At 36.9% G+C, this 22,998-nt stretch overlaps 1 protein-coding gene and 2 pseudogenes across 3 annotated transcripts in view; 2 read left to right on the top strand and 1 right to left on the bottom strand.

Moving 5' to 3' along the window:
* PIBF1 (progesterone immunomodulatory binding factor 1) overlaps positions 1-22,998 on the top strand; it is a 272,823-nt gene that overhangs the window by 91,772 nt on the left and 158,053 nt on the right. The gene's annotated exons all lie outside the window — the stretch shown is intronic.
* On the bottom strand, positions 3,001-3,084 carry LOC128567164 (uncharacterized; annotated as a pseudogene).
* On the top strand, positions 4,518-5,458 carry LOC128566963 (protein FAM204A-like; annotated as a pseudogene).

Here is a 22,998-nt window from a genome sequence, read left to right as displayed (position 1 = left end):
ATATTATATGAACAGAAACAACAAAATTGAGAAGATTCATTTCCATTGAAAACTAGGAAGGCTCAAATTTGGTATAATTTTTAAGGAATATGGTTCTTATATAGTATACCAGTACAAAATGAAAGAAAGTATGTCGGAGGAACTGTTCAATGCAGACAAATAGTACAGTGGGGTACATTATAAGTATCAATATACTTGTAGAGAAAATTCTTAAGCATTCCACCTTTATCCGCTAAGGTAGCACTCTACAATAGAACTTTCTAGTCTATGGCCATAGCACCCTGAACATGCCCAAACTCATCTAATCTTGAAGCTAAGCAGGGTCTGTTCTGGTTGATACTTGGATGGGAGACCGCCTGGAAATTAAAAAATAATAATAAGATGAAATGAATAACTTTCTACACTAATGGAGATACTCTGTATATATTCTGTATGTTGCTTGTCTAGTAGAGTAGCACAAGTCACATATGGCTATTGGGCATTTAAGTTTAAGTCGTGTATCTGAAAAACTGAAATTTTAAATTATATTTATTTTAAATGTATGTAAGTGTAAATAGCCAGAGTCTGTTACATTGGACATCTCAGCCCTAAAGGGAAGGAGTTCACGCCATAGATTTTAAGTTATTATTCTACCATTTATCTACAGGAATGCTAGGCTAGAGGAAAAACTGTTTAACCATACTGTACCTTATTTTTTTTTCTTTGATGTGATATAGATTCTCAACCCAAAGTGGTAGAGTTTGTGGTAAAGCAAACTTTGTATCTGTAAAATAGATAAATGAGAAGAGAAAAAAATCTTTCTACCCCATGTGTTGAATGGGGGTTGTTTAAATTTCAAAAGGTTCTGATAAAAATTTTTAGTCTCAATTTTTCATCAATATGGTTAACTTTCCCAGAAGGAGGGAAATAAATACAAAATCTGAGGGGCAGCAACATGTATAAGTTTCACATGTATAAGTTTCCAATCCCATAAACATGTCCATAGATAGAGAACTTTTAGAGAAAACACAAAGATAAGCTTTCAGACTAGCTTCTTACAAGTTCAGCTTTCTTCCCTCCTTTAAGCAAGGAAATTGCTGAGCACATAATAGTTTCCTACTCCTCTAGTTATTGGAAAATGGGACAATCCCAGTAATGTTTCATTAAACAGGAAAGGCACTGAAAAATATCCCACTTAGGCTATTTTGGGGGCAAAATGCAAGTCTGGCTAGACCTGCCTTCATTCAGACATTAATAAGTGCTTGGGAGGAGGGCTCAAAGAAGACAAAAATGTGACATAAGTAAATTTTATTTTTTTAATGGAGGGAGATAGGGATAATATAAAAGCTGTAAAAGGTCTGGGCATGGTGGCTGAGGGCATAATCCTAGGACCCTAGGAGGCTGAGGCAGGAGGATCACTTGACCTCAGGAGTTCAATACAAGTCTAGGCTCAGCGCCCGTACCTCAGTGGTTAGGGTGCCAGCCACATACTGGTGGGTTCAAACCCAGCCTGGGCCAGCTAAATAGCAAGGACAATCACAACAAAAGAATAGCCAGGTATTGTGGCAGGTGCCTGTAGTCCCAGCTACTTTGGAGGCTGAGGCAAGAGAATTACTTAAGCCCAAGAGTTTGAGGTTGCTGTGAGCTGTGACACATGGTACTCTACCAAAGGTGACAAAGTGAAACTCTGTCTCAATAAAACAAACAAAAAAAAGACCAGTCTAAGCCAGAGCTATCTCTACTAAAAATAGAATAATAAGCCCGGTGTTATGGTAGGAGCCTATAGTCTCAGTTACATGGGTATCTGAGGCAAGAGAGTCACTTGAAGCCAGGAGTTTGAGGTTGCTGTGAGCTAGGCTGACACCACAACACTAACCTGGGCAACAGAGTGAGAGTCTGTCTCAAAAAAAGAAAAGAAAGAAAGAAAAACTGAGAAGATAGAGAAAATATTTTGAAAGATTTATTCTAGGAATCTAAAAAGATTTTAGGTTATAACCTATTCACAACTAAAAACATTTAAGAAAGCACAGAATCTTTGAAGCTGACGATGTGACAGTAGAATAAGATGGAAGAAACTTGAAAATAAAGTTAAGGAGAGAAATTACCTATGAAAGTCACAGTGCAAAACTTAAAAAGGAATGAAGGAGAAATGGGGAGGGGGCATATTCATAAAACCAAATTTGTGACTTGAAGGGAAAGGTTTATAAAGCAAAGAAAATAATAAAGTGATGAAAGCAATTAGAGAAGAGGACAGACAGCATATATCCACATTCAGAAGGAAATCAGTCTACCAACAAGAAAAAATGGAGGAGTAAAACTATTTAGAGATACAGTAGAAGAAAACTTTCTGAACTAGGAATCTGCAATTTAGGAGAGCTCACCACATAACGTGCAGTGGGGAGAGGATGGGAAATAGCAATGTGAAGTTACTGAATGTGAATATTAATGGAACTGTTGGAACAATATGGGGCTAAGTAAGTAAGTCCTTCACTAAGGAAAAAGTAAGTCTTGTTGAGCTCAACTTTTTCCTCCACAGTTGTACTTTATTCATTCAGCAGTATTTATTAACCACCTGCTTTGTGCCAAGTACCATTTGTAGACACTGAGATCAAGTGTTTAACAAGATGAAAGGTTCTCTATCTTAATGAAAGTTGCATCCCTGCATAAATCAGAAATCATACAAAAAACCAAATGAAATAAATTTTACATTACAGCAATTATTTGAAAGATATAAAATAGAGTATAATTCAGGGAAGTTTGCAAACTGAAAGATGAGAAGGAACCAGTCATATGAGGACTCAAGAAACACATTACCCATGTATCTGTCCTGAAAAACTAACTTGAAATCTTAACTTCGCCAAAGAAAGAAACAATCAGAGAACTCATCAAGTGCCAAGGTATAAAAAAAACTACCTGTGAACATTTATTGTAAAATGTAATCTTAGGAACTTGTCATTTGGTTATAATACACATTGTAATCATAATTGTTTTTTTTTTTTTTTTTTTGCAAGTCGTCACGGCGGGGTATTGGGAAAAGTTTTCAATTAGCAATAATCGCGCCTCGGATAAACCTCATTGGCTACGATACTGCCACTGCGCAAAGCTAGCATGTAATCATAATTGTTAAAGAGAAAGTATAACATAAAAATAATACTTTAACAAAAATAAAGGCAAAGTAATAGAAATTTCCAGCTAAAATTAGAGAATTGTCGATAAGAGGAAATAGTGTTCAGATATATGATACATATAATACATATATATATAAAATTTTCTCAGATTTCATGAGAACATCAATAGTTTTATTAAGAAATACGTATTTAAGGGCGGTGCCTGTGGCTCAAAGGGATAGGGTGCCAACCCATATGCCGGAGGTGGCGGGTTCAAACCCAGCCCTAGCCAAAAACTGCAAAAAAAAAAAAAAACAACGAAATATATATTTAAGTATATCACGTAAAATAATAAATGAACCTTATTCAAACAGACTGTATATTTTACATGGTACAGAGAAGGAAAAAAAAGCACCGTGAAACTTACTAAATGTAGAATATAAATGTCTTAACACAATAACTAAGAAAATGCCAGGAAGGCTGTGATGAAAATATGTTACAAAGTGTATGGTGCCCCATGATTGCATTAATAATGTACACAGCTATGATTTAATAAAAAAAAAAAAAGAAAAAACAAACATAGAATCCATAATAAAAGATAAAGCAAACAGCAAAGAAGCAAAAAACAGAAAACATAAGATAGAAGAAAGTAGAACTGTCTTTTCTTTTTTTTTTTTTTTTGTAGAGACAGAGTCTCACTTTATGGCCCTCGGTAGAGTGCCGTGGCCTCACACAGCTCACAGCAACCTCCAACTCCTGGGCTTAAGCGATTCTCTTGCCTCAGCCTCCCGAGCAGCTGGGACTACAGGCACCTGCCACAACGCCCGGCTGTTTTTTGGTTGCAGTTCGGCCGGGGCCGGGTTTGAACCCACCACCCTCGGCATATGGGGCCAGTGCCTTACCGACTGAGCCACAGGCGCCGCCCAAGAACTGTCTTTTCTAACAGTTATAAATGTTATAAACTCATCCTATATATAGGAAAAGAGATACAATTGGGGTCAAAAATAAGACTGTATTCTTTCCTCATCAATAAGTGACACAGAATTTTTAAAAATTTAAAAGATAAGGTAAAAATATTCAGGATTTAAAACTATTCTAAAATCATTTGTTAAAGATTTTTTTGTTTTTTTTTTAATTAAAGATTTTTTTAAATAACAATTGAGAACCTTAAGAATCCCTCTGTAATGACAATGTATATGCAATAGAGATAGTGTCACAAGAGTCCTTATGTGTCACATTTCCAAGAGAGAAAATGCTTACTCTCCCACTTTGGGTTACCCAGGCAGCTCCCAGTTGCCAGAGGTAATGATCACATTTTAAAAACATGACTTGAAGGCAGGGTGCTGATGGGTTCATAAGATGGCTGCTGGGCTTCTGCCTCCTAGCCAAAGAGAAAATGTCCTCTGATTCGAATTCTGAACACAAACCACATTAGAGGATTCTGGACTTAACTTGCAGGAAGATAAAGAGGATGGAAACATTAGCAAAATAAAAATCTTGGATTTCCTAACAGATGGTTCAAAAACCAAAACAGAAGCAAAGTAAATGCGTATGAAGAATGACCTTCTGGAACGCCTTAAATATGTGGAATAAATTTCAAGAATTGCATAAAAACATTCTGAACATAAAAGCTCAACCTCAAGATTCAGAAGGTCAAAAAGAAAACACTCCAGAAAAAATAAATTGAAGAATGAAAAAGAAACTCATAGTGAACAGCCCTCAAATGAAACCCAGTGGCAGGAACTTAACTCAGTATTTTGGAATTAATGATAGATTTGTTTTTTGTTTTTTTTTGCAGTTTTTGGCTGGGGCTGGGTTTGAACCCGCCACCTCCAGCATATGGGGCCGGCGCCCTACTCCTTTGAGCCACAGGCACCCCCCTCAATGATAGATTTGAACCCACTGTTAAAAAGAAAAAAGTTATGGGCGGCGCCTGTGGCTCAAGGAGTAGGGTGCCGGTCCCATATGCCGGAGGTGGCGGGTTCAAACCTAGCCCCGGCCAAAAAAAAAAAAAAAAAAAAGAAAAAACTTAAAAAGTCAGGCCTTGAAAAGAGTATAGACCAGGCTGTGGAAGTGTGGAATACTGAGAAGGACAAAGAATTCAACAACCAGCTAGATACTCAAGAGCTTGGTGTAAAAATTGCCAAAGCAGTTGCCTGCCACAACTTCACGAAAGCCAAAAAGGCTCAAAAAAAAGGAAGAAGCTTGCATGGGGGTTGAAACAAAGAAGAAATGGGAAACCAACAGCAACATGGCATATATGCAACTTGCCAGAGTTCATCAAGATATTTATAGGCATAAGTGCTCAATTTACTGAAAAGATTTTCCTGCTCATGTTAAATTATGTCAGGAAATTGATAGAAAAATGTCAGCATAAAATTTGGGAGTTGATTATCAGCTCTTTTCAGTTTTTCTCTAAGGAATTCGTCTTATTGAAGTAAATAAAATTGAAAAATTCTGTTATTTGTATAGAGAAGTCTAAGAAAAATACAGAAAAAGGATAGGATTCTGGGTTTGTTTTTTTTTTTAGACAGTCTCACTATGTCACCCTAGGTAGACTGCTATGGCATCACAGCTCACAGCAACCTCAAACTCTTGGTCTTAAGCACGTCTCTTGCCTCAGTCTCCCAAGTAACTGGGACTACAGCCCACCACAATGCCCGGCTATTTTTTGGTTGTAGTTGTCATTGTTGTTTGGCAGGCCCAGGCTGAGTTCAAACCCGCCAGCTCCGGTGAATGTGGCTGGTGCCCTAGCTGCTGAGCTACAGGCACGGAGCCACGTTTTTTGTTTTTTGTTTTTAATTTATTGTATAGACCTACTGTATAAAATCAATTTTCCTTTGTATCCATTTGGTAGAGCGCTGCCAGTGAGCTCCTTGTGCTTTCTTATCTATACTTGGTGTAACTGCACTTTTACTGGAATTATAGTTTTAAGATTGACAAGTGTTGATAATGGATTAGTCATAGGTACAAAAAAGTCTCCATTGATACTGTCTATAGAAATAACTTTAATTAATGTTATAAAAATAAGTATTGATTTTTCTATTGGAAGCAGTAGAGTTGATATTTCAAAATTATGTAGTAAAAGCAATTGATTCATTTTATGCAGGTAAAATATTACAAAAAATGGGGCCAAAGCATAGTATTTGAAGTAAAGATTTAAATTGAACTTTGCCTAGAAATAACTTGTTAAATATCTTTCTTGGCTATCTCATTCTTTAATTTATGAGATGGTTCTTAGAAGAAAAAATGGACAATTGTATTAAACAGACAATTATAACTCAATATAACTTTGGCTTTTCTAAAAATAAAAATAAAAACATGTTTTGGAGGGCAGAGATAGTATCAGCGGTTCTCAACCTGTGGATCATGACCCACAGAAACTGTATTAAAGGGCCGTGGCATTAGGAAGGTTGAGAACCACTGCTCTAGGTAAAGTCCTAGATTTACAGGGGAAGGGGTCCTGAACAGATTCTTAATTATTTATTATTTTTGCTTAATACACAATTGATAAAACAAGGAAAGAAAATTCAGAAAATTTAAACAAACTGGAATCATGTTAATTCATAAACGCTTATTAATTGAATCTAGTTTAAGATCACCTTAGAGTTATGATTTTATATATATAGTATGTGGCTCATTAATTAGCTTACAGTGAGCTGAGGTTTCAGGTTCGTTCATCTTATAGGTCTTTTGGGGGGACATGGAGGACAGAGGGATATTTCATGGTCTTCTCTAAGTCTAGCCAGCTGCCTCTAAAATGTGAATTTTGGGTAAGTAGTGGGGAGAGTAGACTGAATATGTAAGTACTAGAAAAAGAACTCAAATACATGCTCTTCTGATCATTTATCAATATCATCATGTTTGTAGGTAAAGGAAAGCACATTATATGTGTGCACATTTTTAAAGATGTTTCTTAGAAATCTAGAGTCATAGTTGGTCATTATGTGTGTGAACTGAACCAGAGAGTGTGTGTATGTGTATGTGTGTGTGTGTGTTTATATTGCTTTCTAAGCCTGCTACTCTTTTTCTTTGTGGGGAAAATTTTCATAGATTTACATTTGGTAAACATACCCACATCCAAAAAAAGATGTATGAAAAATTAGAATGCCAGCTAACTAAATCAACTCATAAAAAACTAAAGTTAAGTGTAAGATATTTTCCACAATTATTTTAAAATACAGTGTTTACAGGAAGGAAAGTCCAGAGAATTACCCAGATGAAGTGTGAGTGTATTTCTCCCACTTGTAAATGAGCTCTTATTTCCTACAGTGTATATTCTGGTCCACAATGAGTCATTTTCAACATGTTTCAATTTAACTCCTAATACATTTTTAAACTTGGCAGGCATATTTAGATGAACATTATTTCCAGTTTTAGAGAGTGCTTCTAAATTATACTTCAGTCTTGCAGGCATCATGAAAAGTTCTTTCAGTGAAAAAGAAACAGAATTGATTGGAAGTACATGTTTTGGAGGACCAAAAAAAAAAAAAAAGATTACCATTTTAAATTTTTATTATTACATACACCCTCTCAATATTATCTTATAAAGTTGTGGTTGTGAAGTTCTTTTTATGGGTAGAAGATACTTAAGGAGAAGAAAAGACAGGATTTATCCTAGATAATAATAGAGTTAATATTTATTAAACTCTTACTATACCTAACACTATTCTATATGTATTAACTTTTCTAATGGCTGCATAATAGGTAGAAATGATTATTACAGTTTATTTTCTGTAAACCATTCAGGTTTCATTTCTGTTAGAAAATATGGAACCTGGCACAGTTCTGTATATATAACTAAAACTACATGAGTGTTTGTTTTAAAAGCTAATGACTATATGGAGATTTTTACATATTGCCAACTCTCAAGTATTTAATAATTACAAATTTATAAATGTGTGCAATCCTATGACTCTTCTGGCAGATTTCAGTTGGCCAACCTATCTACTGTTACTTTTTTAATATTATTTACTTTTATTACTATGATTTTTATGCTGTGCCATATTTATTTTTAACACTTTAAAAGTTCATAAAAACTTAGCTGGGGAAATATTTAAACGTCATTGAAAATGTTCTGTTCATTTTACAAGTGAGGAAGCAAGTCTAAGGAGGTTATATGACTTGTCCTTGGTTTTATACTGTTACTCGGAGCAGAGCCAAAGTTAGACATCTGTTCTCTTTGTTTCCATTCCAGTTGTTCATTCTGCTGCACCATTATGTCACACTTCCTAGTAAACAGTCTGATGTGGAGTAACAGCAATAGGTACAGTTTTCTTCTCAAATATAAATATTACAAACAACAAAATTTAAAACTATACTGTATTAATTTCCTAGCATTGTCATGATAAATCACCATAAACATGGTGGCTTAAAACAACAGAAATTCACTCCCTCACAGTTCTAGAGGTGAGAAATCGGAAACAAAGGTGTTGGCGTGACTTTACTTCCTCCAAGGCTTTCAGACAGCCCTTGTCTTGCTTCTTCCAACTTCTGGGGACTCTAAAGCACTCCTTGGCTTGTGACCATATCACTTTAGTCTCTGCAGCTCTGCCTTCACATGGCCTTCTTCCTGTGTGCCTCTTACACATATGTATCTGATTGCCTTTGTGACCCACACACATAAGCCAGAATAAGCCCCTCATCTCAAGATACTTAATCACAAGACATCATGAACATGTCTTTTGGGGGGCCACCATTCATTCACCCTTCTTTGCATATACCTTTTAAGTAACATAAATTATATTTACTTAGGTCCTTCAATAGGAGTAACATTTTATCTTTAAATTATTCAGCCAGAATTTTATAAGATGTCAGCTAATTTTAGAGGTTATTAAAATTTTGTGATACTCGTATGGATTATCTTTTCAAACTACTAATGTGCCATTTAGCAAATTATTAGCTCTTAAAATGATACCTTAGAGATTCTAGAAGCTACTATGTGATTTATGGCATATCTTTATTATTAAAAGTCATCCCAGGCTGGGCACAGTGGCTCATGCATATAATATTGACACTTTAGAAGGCCGAGGCAGGAGGATTGCTTGAGGCCAGGAGTTTGAGACCAGCCTGGGTGACATAGTGATATCCCACCTCTACAAAAAATTAGTAAACAGTGGTGCCTGTGGCTCAGTGAGTAGGGCACCGGCCCCATATACCAAGGGTGTGGGATTCGAACCCGGCCCCCGCCAAACGGCAACAAAAAAGCCAGGCGTTGTGGCAGGCGCCTAAAGTCCCAGCTACTCGAGAGGCTGAGGCAAGAGAATCACCTAAGCCCAAGAGCTGGAGGTTGCTGTGAGCTGTGATGCTATGGCACTGTACCAAGGGCAACAAAGTGAGACTCTGTCTCTAAAAATAAAATGAGCTGGCGGTGGTGGCATACAGCAGCTGTCCTAGCTATTCAGTAGGCTGAGGCACAATGGTTGCTTGATCCCAGGAATTGAAGGTTATAGTGAGCTATGATTAAGTCACTGTACCCTTGCTTAGGTGACAGAGCAAAACTCTGTCTCCAAAAAGAAAAATAAATAAATAAAAGTTATCCAGAATGATTATTAATAGCATTCTTTAAGACCATCATGACAGTGACATTAAAGGTCAGAGAAATGGCGTTAGTGAGCACATTTGTTAGTGTAGGCGTTTGCCACATCTGTATACATTCACTCAGATTTCAGGCCATGAGGGGAAAAGGAAGGTACTTATTAAAATTTCAAGACAGCTGAAAGAATGTGTCTACAAAAGTAGATGTACGAAGATGTTTGTGCATTTCTTTACACCAGTAATGTATGCTATATAAACTTCTCTTTACATTCAAAAAAAGAAACAGAGTTGAACATTTTTAGAAGATGAAATCTAGCTTTAAGACAAGCTATATTAACTTCATTTAGATCATATATTTGCTGTTTTCTATATAGCAATTAAATTTTTCTCATTAATGGTATATAATGGCTATTTCATGGGGATGTTTTGTTCTATTTTTTTTTTTCATTCCGGCAACCTTTCTGTCCTTTTAGTTTTAATAAATGTTTATGGTGGCATGCATATCTGTATAGTATGTGCCAGATATGTGCTCATATAGTTTCTTCTTCTTTAGAAATGATTATTACTAAATGTGGAAAGATTTTAAAAATCATTATTACTAGATGTGAAGATATTCTCAATTCATTTTAGCCACTAAAAATATATTATTATAAATGAAAGAAGAAGCATGACCATATTTTATATAATTCTGCATTTCATAAAATTATTAGAATTAAAGAAGATTTATTATACAATTCTAAATTCTCAGTAAATGTTAGCTATTATTTAATTTACCCACTTAGTTTACTTAGTTTTTTTCAGATGTCACTCTGTCACCCAGACTAGAGAGCATTGGTGCAATCATAGCTCACTACAGCCTTGAAATCCTGGGCTCAAGTGACCTTCTTGCCTCATCCTCCCAAGGAGGTAGGACTACAGGCACTTGCCACCACACCCAGCTTATTTTATTATTTTTTGTAGAGGTAGGGTCTTGCTATGTTGCCCAAGCTGATCTTGAACTCTTGGCCTCAAGTGGTCTCCCTTGCTTTAGCCTTCCAGAGTGCTGGGATTACAGTTATGAGCCAACAAACCTGGCTGGTTAGTTAATTTTTAAAGTAAGATGTATCAGTGTTCTCTTTTCAGCACCATAATGGTAGAGCAGTCTCTGACTAGATCTGGTTTCATTTAGATGGGTAAACTTCACTGTTTCAAAGCTCTCTAAAGAAAGAGGTCCCTTCCTCAACTTACTATATATTCCAGTTGTTAGTAATTCATGCTACTAGGCTTTTTCTCGCATCTTTCTGTTAAGTGTTAAAAACACATAAATGTATTTTTAAATTGATGTGTTTTTTTAAAACTTCAGGGCAATGTATATCTTCATTTTACAAATGAAAAGTCTGCCTAGGTTATTTGTAAAAAGTGGAATATGAGTTAATGCATCACCCAATAACAAAGCTTGGGTGTTATTCATACTGCATATATCCATTATTAGAATCTACATGTTTTCTTTTCATTCACTGGGCCCCCCAAATGTGAATAGCTACTTCTATTATTTCTGAAATTCTTTTTGTCCAAAACCACAGAAATGGAAAATGCCAAACAGAATCTTTCTCCTTACCTTCAGGCAAGAATGCACCCAGATCATTCTAGTCCGATAGGCTTTCCGTAGGTAAACCTGTAAAAGAACTCATATACCTATAAATGACAGTGCAATGTTAGCTTTTAAATAGTTACAGAAATACTTTACAGGAATGTCAAGGTATGGTAAATAGCCTGTTGTTTATGAGAATGGAATGTTCTGTATGTTGGTGCCACAAAACATGTCTATTCTTATTCGTCATTTTTTACCATTGGTTAAAATGTCATTTGATCCAGAAGGAAGTCAAAACATGTTTAAATAAGTAAGACATGTTGAGAAATTCTATCATTCGTATATTATAAACATAGAATTTTTTGCATCCAAAGATATATAGCACTTTCAAAATGCAAATTGAATTTTCAACAAAAGCAGGGATCTTTAATTTTTGAAAAGTAAAACTTTGAACTAAATGTTTCTAAAGGAAAACTGTTTGCCAGCCAGTTTTCCATGTTGCTAGCTGCTGTATAATTCAAGTTGATATCCACTATAGCCAACAATGCCTCTTTTCATTATAGGAACGATCTCTTCTCCTAAACTTTCTATAGCCCAATTAAATTTTAGGCAGGCAACTTTAACTCTGATTGTCTGTCTGCATTCTGTTTACCAGTTTTCAATTGTACAAGTTTTAAACAGTACAACATTTACAAATTATAAGTTATACCAAGGTATACCTAAAGGTTATGGCTATAATTATATATTTTTGATGATAGAGAGCGCTAGAGCAGTATTGACTTAAGTGGGTCAGAAGTTTCATGAGATTTCAGTAAAAAGAATGGCAATGAGTAATTCTTAGAGCTCATTTGGGTAGACTTTTTAAGGAATTTTATTTATAAATATTATAGTTTAATTCTCTAAACATTTTTATGAACTTTCAATTATAGATACCATCTGTTAAATATTACAAATGTGTTCCCACGTAATTGTAAATGAAGTATAATTTCAAATAGCTAAACTCGTTTTCCAGTATCATTTTATAACAGAACCTTGTGGAAATTAATCACCGACTGCCTCTTCTCTATGAAAATTCAGTCTCCATAGCCCAAGTCTATGAACCGTTTTCTGCTTCCCTTAATTAATGGGATGAACCTAAGGTTTCTATCCTGTCAATTCCATGTGTTTAACATTGCTTGCCCTGTTTCTTTTATTTTAAATGAGAGCCAACATTATGAACTCTGCACTGTACTGAGTACATCAAAAGGCAAAAGAGAAACATATCTCTCCCCATGGTTTCAAAGGAGAATGTGGAGAAAAATATGTATGTTATGCTCAGATTTCCCTTTTGTTAGAGTATGGACTATGGAAAGACCAATAAAGTGCTAAAATATCTCTCTATAAACTTTTCCTATGGTGGTGGAGAAATTTTTCAACTCAGTATTCATTGAACTTTTGTGCATGACACAATGTAAAGAAGTTTTTTAAAATTCAGATACATCTGTTTTTGAGAGATGAAATATAATAATATACGTATTTTTTAAAGCAAAATATTGTGTCTCTTAAGGAATTGAAAGTGGGTTCGTTTGGGGATTGCCTTTTAGAGGAGCTCGTAGAAAGCAAGCATTTGAAGTGTGAATTCTGACAGGCAGATGTGTGAGAAGTGCGTTCCAAACACTGTTTAATATAGAAGAAAGAAAAGATTGTCAGGAAACAATAGGTATGATGAGGAGTATAAATGTACAAGTAGGTAGGAGGCAAGGATAAACAGTTTTGTTTTGTTTTTGTAGTCCGGCAGTGTCAGAATTAAGAGCTTTCTATTTAGTTCACTAAACAATGACATGATGAAAATCATATTTTAGGGAATTAAATTGCCGTTGATATATTCCTGGTAGTTGAAAATGCCCTGAATATGAGTGCCTAGAGTCCAGGTGGTTGGTGAGAATGGTCTGAATTGGGATCATGGGATAGGGAATAGGGAAAGTTGGTTTTAAAAATACAGCTGAGGGGTGAAGAGTGGTAGAGAGTTTTCCACCATGTTCTCTATTCACCACTCCTTCACAAGGAAAAGAAATTTATATGTTTGGCTCATATTTGAGTTTGGGCCCTGTTTATAGTCAAATGGTCTTTAAGTAAAAGGTCAATCATGGATAGAGCTTCCCCTTCTGCCCCGGCCCGCGGGGAATTCAACGGGGACCTGGGAAACAAAGGGCTCAGTCGAATGAGGGGACAAGAGACACGAAAGAATGAGAGCAAGTCAAGAGTCTGATCAAGCTCCGAAGAGTTTATTTTTTCAGCTGGGCTTATAAGCATTCAAACGAGGAAGTAACTAAGGGCTATTCCTAACAGGGCGGGGAGGGGGCTAGTTTCTGGAAAATTACTAGAAGAAGGTCCCTAAGGCGGGGGGTGCATTTTTGAGGAGATATGCAAGGGGAAAGTACCGTTGCTGTTTACGGTTGAATTCCTGAGAATAGTTTGCTCGTAAAATCAAGATAGCAAGGGGCATTTTTGTGATATGTTTTGGCTCCCGGCATCTCCTCCCTTTTAGTTTTTTAAATTGTTGGGGTCTGTCAGTTGTCGGCGTAGAAGAGAGGGCATTAACCTTTTGGGGGGAAGTATTGACCTGATTCCTCCCACGGGCATAATGACCGCATGATAAGTTTGAGCGTCTTTTGGGGAGGAGAGGAGAAATTTTTACGATGCTAACCTCTATGCAAATCAGGTTTGCTTCCAAGGGACTCAGAGAGGCTGTTTATGCCTTCCCTTTGCAGTGTCTTTATTGCACCCCGTAAAAAGGTACCCAGGTTGTACTCACATATGATGGTGAGTCAACGTGCATAGCTCTGAGTGCTTACGCGGTTCCCAGAGGAATATCTTCGTTTTTAGGTTCGGCAAGGCCCCGGTCTGCAAGGTCGAGTCTATGATAATGGACTTGAATGGGTTTTAATGCCAGGGAGTCAATCTGTGATTTGATAAAATTCATGATTTTGTTAAGAATAATGGGTCCAAGGGTGATTATTAATAGCAAGCTAATAGGGGGACTTGCAAGGGGCATGAGTAAGGAGTACATGGAGGATTTCCACCACTCATTTGCCTCAGAAGAAAATTTTTGTTTTTGTAAATCTAAGCTAAGCTCGAGTTTTCGGTTAAGTAGAAGCGCCAAGCGAAGGGCTTGGTGACTGCTGGAACAGGTTGGCCCAGTGCCAGGAGGTAGAAGATCAGGAGATAAGGCAGCATCATGGATGGAAGTCCGTGGTTCTGGAAGGGAAAGGAGAAAGATAATCTCAGGGAGGTTTTTCTCCCTGGATTTTAGATTTGTTATCAATTTGTTTTACTAATCTTTCAGGCAGCCATCTGGCTGCATTTTCTTTGGTATCAAATAGGCATACGGATCCTCGACCCCAGATAAGAACTGGGTCTGGGCCGTTCCATTTTGAGGTGAGTGGATCCTTCCATAGGACTGTAGCATAATTGTTATTTGTTTCTGGGTGCCAAAGGCGGTCAGCAGCAGACTTGCCCTGGGCATCTATATTTAAAAAATTAAGGACAAATAGGGCATGATGAAGAATGTTTCTTGGGGATCCTTTCGTGGGGTATAATTCTCCCTTTTTTAATTTGTGAAAGGTATTTTTAAGGGTTTGATGAGCACGTTCAACGATGCCCTGTCGAATGTTGGCCAAGGAGGTAATTGCCGATCCCTTGGGAGGGAGCTTTCTCCATGCCTTGAGGGCAGCATTCTGTATTTGGGCCAGGAGCCCGGGGGAAAATTTAGCTTGTGTAATGTTAGTATCATAGGGACTATGTCCCATAAGTTTATCCCTAGTCCATTTTTTGGAGGTCTTATTTTCAAGATTACGGGCTGCTGTTTTTTTTGCAGTTATCAGCATATTCGGTTCTCCAGAGGACAAAATCACCTCTAGGCAGGGTGGCACGGGTTATAAAGAACCAGTCATTTGGGGTGAGCCACCGCTCACTCAGAGATTCAACTATAGATATAGTGAAAGGGGCTGTGGGGCCATAGAGGGACACAGCAGTTTTTAATTCTCTAACATGCTTGAAATTCAAGCGACGATACTGCTGATCGGCAGTTTCAGCTTTTTCAGCATCTGAGTTGGAGGCCTCGTGGTCATTATCCGAGGCGTCATCTGCCAAGGGGTGTTTGTCCCCATCAGAGGTGGGGGTTTGGTTCTGATTCGGGAGGGGGATCCCCTTTTATCTTAGTTACAGGAAAGGTGTGCAGCGCCTTTAAAGGTTTTTGTTTTGAGCTATGTTTATGGAACGTTGGGGTGGGGGGGTATTTTTAGCTCCAATTCTAAAGCACGTAACTCTTGAATGAGTTTTAAATGTTCCTTCCTTGTTTGGTGTAAGTCCTTAAGGGAGGAGACCTCTTGACATAATTTGCGTTTGACATTTTCAATTGGAGTGTCTACACTTAGAATCGGAGCATAAAATGGAGAGGCAGAAGCATAGGAAGGGGGATGATTTAGGATGGAGGGGAAGGGAGGCCAGTCAGAATTGTGATACTTAGCGGCTTCCTTTTCCCGGGTGGTCATTTCGTCGGGGGGGGGGGCTCCTCAAGGGAGGGGTATAGGGAATTAACAGGAGGTTTGGGAGGTTCAGGATTGGGGGGAGTATCAGACTCAGGCATAGGAACAGAAACAGAAGGGCAGGCTGAGGGTGGTCTGGAGTGTTCTTTAAGCGCCTTCTCTCCTTCTTTAACAACTTCTTGGACATCAGGCCATTGGTTGTAAGTTTTTAAAATATCATAGATCAAGTTCTAGTAGGAAAATGCCTGAACGGGGATTTTTTCGGGGCCGAATGTTCTATAATAATCTTTTAGGCAATCACCAACTCTAGTCCATCTCAGAACATCAATAGTGCCTTCTTGGGGGAACCAAGGACAGATATCACCAATAAAAACAAAAAATTTATAGAGATCTTTTTTCTTTACCCGAGTTCCTCGTGTCTTGAGGGACTCCTTGAGTCCCTGAATAAACAAGTCATGTTTACTTAACGTTTGTCCCATAAACTCATTGCTTTCTCTTACCTTGATGGATCAGACTCGCAGGTAGGCAATTCTGCGGCGATCGCGGTGCGGATCTTCACTCACGTCCTTCTTGTGGCGCGGCGATCACAGTGGGGATTTTCACTCACAACCTTCGTGTTGTGGCAATCCAATGATAAGGGTACTCTTACTGGCAGCAACGTTCGATGACACCCCCGTACCCTTCCCCCACGTTTGGGTGCCAATTGCCCCGGCCCACGGGGAATTCAACGGGGACCTGGGAAACAAAGGGCTCAGTCGAATGAGGGGACAAGAGACACGAAAGAATGAGAGCAAGTCAAGAGTCTGATCAAGCTCCGAAGAGTTTATTTTTTCAGCTGGGCTTATAAGCATTCAAACGAGGAAGTAACTAAGGGCTATTCCTAACAGGGCGGGGAGGGGGCTAGTTTCTGGAAAATTACTAGGAGAAGGACCCTAAGGCGGGAGGTGCATTTTTGAGGAGATATGCAAGGGGAAAGTACCATTGCTGTTTACGGTTGAATTCCTGAGAATAGTTTGCTCATAAAATCAAGATAGCAAGGGGCATTTTTATGATACGTTTTGGCTCCCGGCACCCTTCCACTTTGTCTTTTCCTAGTGAGAGCTCACTTGCACCTCTTCTGGGGTACAGATGCTCTATAGAGTATAGATACTCTAATGTCTTTGTCTCCAGGAACCAGCCAGTATTAAGATGGGATTGGGGCTTAATGGCTTCTCTTAAACCTTAGGTCTATCACATTCTCCTACTCCTTTCCACCAGAGACCTATGAATTGGTTTTTACTACAAGCCCACTAATAACATTGTCACAATTTTATTTCCCATTAGCTAAGAGCCCCTTTTCTTTTTAAGAACATCCTGGTGTGGACTGCTTATTTTAATGAAGTGTTTAGTCATTGTCTGAATTCCCCACAAATATCATCTAATAGCACCCAGTTTCACTAAGTCACTGAGAGGTGGCCCCTATGATCTGCATACATTAAAGGCAGTATAATTTGTTTAAGAGTACTGTTTCTGGAAATAGATTGCCTAGGTTGTGATACTGGCTCTGTTGTTACTGGATGCATGACTTTGGGAAGTTATTTATTCTCTGTCTCAGTTTCTTCATCCATAGAATATAATAATAATAGTTAACTCATAGAATTGTGAGAATTAAACACGTATTAGACATAGTGTTTGTCACTTAGTTAAGTGTTAAATATGAGCTATTATGTGTGATTATTACACACAATAATAGGATCCAATAACTAATTGCGTTTGAAAATATCTTGGAGAGTTATTTTCTGGGTAATTGATATGACAGTGATTTCATTATCAGAAATAGAATTTTCTGAAAATGGAAGTGATTCATGTGTGAATACAGATTATAATTTTTATTTAGGACTAATTCTTGAAATGCTAAAGCAACATTCAAGTGTTGACAAATGAGAATAAGGATCCCCACACCTGGGAGAAAGAGCAGGCCTAGAAATGAATATTTGGGACACATCAACAATGCTGAAATCTGTAGTAAGATGTCTGAAGTTTGGTAAGGGATTTACTATTTGCTGAATATTTGCTATGGAGCAATACTGTGCTAAATAAATGTTTTAGGAGTTTTTTATTTTTTCTCATTTAATTAATTTTATTCCAAACTGTTATTTTTTTAACTGCTTTATGTGAAAAAATTAAAGCTAGAGAGGTAGTTTTCTTAAAATGTCATAGCTGTAATCTACAAATAAAGTACTAAAATTAGTAAGTGACAGTAACAAGAGTAGGGACACAGGATCAATCTTATGAAAAAAATTATATTGCTAACCAGTTAACTAACCAGTTAAAAAATGGAAATTAAAAATTTTTTAAACCATTTGCAATAGCATCAAAAATATTAAATACTTTTGATAAAACTAACAAAATACAAAGCAAGTATACATACAAGACCTAAACACTAAAAGTTAGTAAATATTATTGAGAAAAAGTAAGAAAGACCTAAGTACATAGAGAAATAAGTTGTGTTTCTAGATTTGAATGCTTAATATTACTGAAGTATCAGTTGTCCCCAAAATTTTATAAAGTTTATAAATTTTAATAGATTTATAGATTCATTGCACTCCTGATCAAAAAAAACCCAAGGCTTTTTTTATAGAAATAGACAGCTTAGCCTAAAATTTACATGGAAATTCAAAGGACCAGAATATGTGAAACAATTCTGAAAAAGAACGATGAACATGCCAAGATAATTTAATGAGGAAATGATAGTCTTTTCAACAAATTGTGCTAAATGTTTTGATATCTCTATGCAAAAAATTAAACCTCAACCCCTACCTCACAAATACAAAGTTAATTGTAATTATTTCTTTATTTATTCATTTTTGAGACAGAGTCTCAAGCTGTCACCCTGAGTAGAGTGCTGTGCTGTCACAGCTCACAGCAACATCAAACTCTTGGGCTAAAGCGATTCTTTTGTTTCAGCCTCCCAAGTAGCTGGCACTACAGGCGACCGCCACAATGCCCGGTTATTTTTTGGTTGTAGTTGTCATTGTTTGGTGGGCCCGGGTGGGATTTGAACTCACCAGCTCCAGTGTATGTTGCTGGCGCCCTAGCCACTTGAACTAGCGGCACCAAGCCTAATTTGTAGGAGCCAAATTCATGCATCTAAAGGAAGAAAGAAAAACTACAACACTTGGAAAAAAGAGAAAATTTAGTCATCTTAGATTTACCACAGATTTCATAAATAGAACATAAAGAATGTGAACCATTATGGAAAATTTGTTAATTTATACTTCATCAAAATAAGAAATTTTTGCTCTTCTGATAAGAAAGGAAAAAGGTACAGAATTAGAGAATATATTTGCAAAACATTCATCTAATAAAAAGGCTTGTAACCAAAACTCTTACAACTTAAGAAGACAAACTACCTGATTTAATTTTTTTTAAACGGCCAAAGGATTTAAATACAATAAACACAAGAAAAGATGTTCAACATCACTAGTCATGAGGAAAATGAAGACTATACAATAGATTCCACTACAACCCCTAGAATGGCTAGGTTTTAAAACACTGATAATTACCAAGCATTGGCAAGGTTGTCAATTAACTGGAATGTCCACACATTGCTGATAGGAGTACAGAATCATGTAGTCGCTTCAGAAAACACTTTGGCTGTTCCTTATGAAGTTAAACATTTGCTTACTATAAGGTCCAGCAGTCAATAACTTCTAGTTATTTACCCAAGAGAAATTAAAACTTGTTATATAATGAGAAAGTCTATGTAAATGTTGGTAGCAGTTTTATTTATAATGGCCCAGACTAGAAACAACCAGTGATTGAATGAACTAATTTTCCTTTATATATGCCATGGAATACTGTGCACTCTTGTTCAGGCTGGTCTTGAACCCCTGATCTAATCCTCCTACCTCTGCCTCCCAGAGTACTAGAATTATAGGCACGAGCCACTGTGTCTGATCAGGAGGTTGTTTTCTTATTGTTGAATTTTAAGAGTTTTTTTGTATATTTTGGATAACAGTCCGTCATCAGATATGTCCTTTCCAAGTATTTTCTCCAAGTCTATGGCTTATCTTCTCATTCTGTTGGTGTCTCTCACAAAGCAGAAAGTGTTAACTTAAAGGAATTCCAGTTTATCAATTTTTTCTTTCATGGGCCATGCTTTTGTCATTTTATCTAAAAAGTCAAGGCAAAACCCCAGGTCATTTAGATTGTCTAGATATTATCGTGCCAGCCCCATATACCGGAGGTGGTGGGTTCAAACCCAACCCTGGCCAAAAAAAAAAACTGCAAAAAAAATGTTTTGTATTTTACATTTAGGGCAAATAATCTGTGGTATATCCATGCAACAGAATATTATTCAACACTAAGAATGTAAGAGCTCTCAAGCAATAAAAAGATGTGGAGAAACCTTAAATGCATATTAATAAGTGAAAGCATCCTGGCCTAGAAACAGTGGCTCACATTATTTTCCTAGCACTTTAGAAAGCTGAGCAGGAGGATCACTTGAAGCCATAAGTCTGAGATCAGCCTGGGCAACATAGTGAGACCCTTTCTCTACAAAAATAAAAAACTCAGCTGGGCATGGTGGCACATGCTTGCAGTTCTAGCCAAGGCAGGAGCCCAGGAATTCAAAATGGCAGTGAGCTGTGATCACACCACTGCACTTCAGCCTGAGAAACAGAGGGAGATCCAGTCTCTACAAAAAAAAAAAAGAAAGAAAGAAAAAAGAAAAATACATATAGTCAGTGGGTGGTCAAGCCTATATTCAAATATATTTCTATGTTTTTATGGAAGGGCCAGCCAAGAAATCATTGAAAGTTTAAGATCTCTATTTTTAGATGACATGTGGGAGTGGAAACTAGCTCCATAAGAGTGAAATTTGTAAAAATACAGAGGCAGCAACTGTAAACAAATGAGAAAGGGAGAAATATTATTAGCTTAAGGGGATGTAATGAAAATACTTGAGGAAGCTAAGGTGTTTTGGTATCAAGAGATCAAATGGAGAACTATGACCTTCCCTTCAAAGGAAAGACGAACATTAGAATAAGGAAATGTGAATGTAAAGAGATTTTAAAGTGAAGAGGAGGGAGTTGGAAGAAAACCTTCTTGAATGGATCCTGATAACTAGTAAAAAGGAATTCATCAAATGAGAATGAAGAGGGCTCAAATGACATGAGAATCTTAATGAAAGAGGGCAATTTTTAGAATGAACCTATAGAGACTACAGTAATTTAGTGAATTTGAATAAAATTATTCTAAGCAATAGTAAGAGTTATGTGATAGACTTCACCAGTATGCTGTCACTAATTTCGCACAGCTTCTCTATAATTCAAATCAGAGATTGATAAATTATGGACTACAGGCTAAAATCAAACCTGTCATCTACCTGTACAGCCAGCATGCTAAGAATGGTTTCCAAATTTTTTTAATTATCGGGGGATAAATGAAAAGAAAAATAAATATTTCAATGACACATGAAAAGTATATGAAATGCAAATGTTGGCAACTAAAATATCCCAGTTGGGAGATTGTTAGACTAGGATCTGAAGGTCCATGGCTCAATCTGAGTTTTAAATCACAAATACTAGTGTATATAAATTAGATTTTATTGGGACACAGTCATAAGTTGACATATTATCAGTGGCTACTTTTATGCTACCACTATACAATTGAGTTATCACAACAGTGACTTAAGGCTCACAAAGCCTAAAATGTTTATTCTTTCCCCTTTACAGAAATTGTTTGCTGACCCTTTATCTAGAGCATTTATGCCAGCTTTTTAGCAGTATCAATTTTTTTTATCTCCTTCTCCAAGATTATTCACAAGTCTAAGTAGGTAGGGTCACCATTTCCTGGATATCTGCTCTTTACCCTGCTTCTTTTTAGCTGAGTATATACAGGGTGTTCTAAAGGTTGCCATATAGACATACATAAAGAAAATGGGAAAATGTAGCTAAATTTACCTTTATTTACAAAATATTCATTACGTAATTTTACAAAATATTTACAAAATATTTCTCTATGTGTTGATAATATTAAAAAATACAAAAAATATTAAATGTGATATAAGTGTTAATTTTTCCTATTTATGGCAACCATTGGAACACATGTAGTTCTATTTCTTGGTAGGCACAATTTGTTACATTCCATGGACTAGAAAAAAAAATCAAACTGTGCTTTCCAAATCTCCATATTTTAAATAGTTAGACTATCTCATGATTTATAGGAAAATGTACAGAACATGAAGAACTATATTGGCCAAACTAAAAATTGGAATATATGGCCAGAAAAAACATCTAATGTCATCTGTCATTTATACCTGTTCTATGGCAGGATTTTGTTTTTTTTTTTAGTTTAAAAAAGGCTTTAGCTAACTTGAATATTTGATTTTATTGAACAAACACATAGTGCTTACTATGCACTTATTTTGTTTTAAGCATTTTATCCATAATAATTCATTTAATTCTCCTAAGGACCTAATGAGATTGCCAATATTATTATTCTCATTGGATAAATCTGAGATACATAGGTAGTAAAGGGAGGTATGGACTTTAAACTCAAGAAATCTGGCTTCAGAATGCTTGTTTAGTATATCTGTGTATAAATACAGTAGAACCTCCATAATTGACCTCCTCCCTACAATGACCCCCTCCTTAATTTGACCTAATTTTCATAGACCACACATGTATCACAGATACATCTCAGTGCAGTAGGTATAGTGGCTTATGTTGAACACCTCCATATGTTGGCCAGTTTGTTACACTCCCTTGAGTGGTCAGCTTACAGTGGTTTTACTGTATTTAAAAATCACATTACGGGCTCGGCACCTGTAGTACAGTGATTATGTTGCCGGCCACATGCACCCAGGCTGAACCTGGCCTGGGCCTGCTAAACAATAATGACAACTGCGAAAACAACAACAAAAATAGCTAGGTGTTGTGGTGGGCACCTGTAGTTCCAGCTTAAGCCCAAGAGTTTGAGGTTGCTGTGAGCTGCAACACTGCAGCACTCTACCGAGTGTGACATAGTGAGACTCTGTCTCAAAAAAAAAAAAAAAATCACATTATGGGGGTGGATGGAGCAAGTTGGCAGATCAGAAGGATCACTCAGCTGAGCTCTCCTGGAAGGACTGAGTAAAAAGAGAGAACCCAGCTACACCTGTTGTGGGGACCTTAGGCAAAGCCATAGCTCAAGGAGCACAGCGATGAAGTGGTGAGCTGGATACAGCGTATGATCTGGAGTGGTGGAAATTTGATGAATTAGGCAAGTGATTGTGACCAGCTGGAATCACCTGGCC

The sequence above is a fragment of the Nycticebus coucang genome, chromosome 15 (assembly GCF_027406575.1).
Source record: "Nycticebus coucang isolate mNycCou1 chromosome 15, mNycCou1.pri, whole genome shotgun sequence".
Classification (NCBI taxonomy): Eukaryota; Metazoa; Chordata; class Mammalia; order Primates; family Lorisidae; genus Nycticebus; species Nycticebus coucang.
Note: the sequence above shows the minus strand (reverse complement) of the source record. Positions and strands in the feature narration are given on the sequence as shown.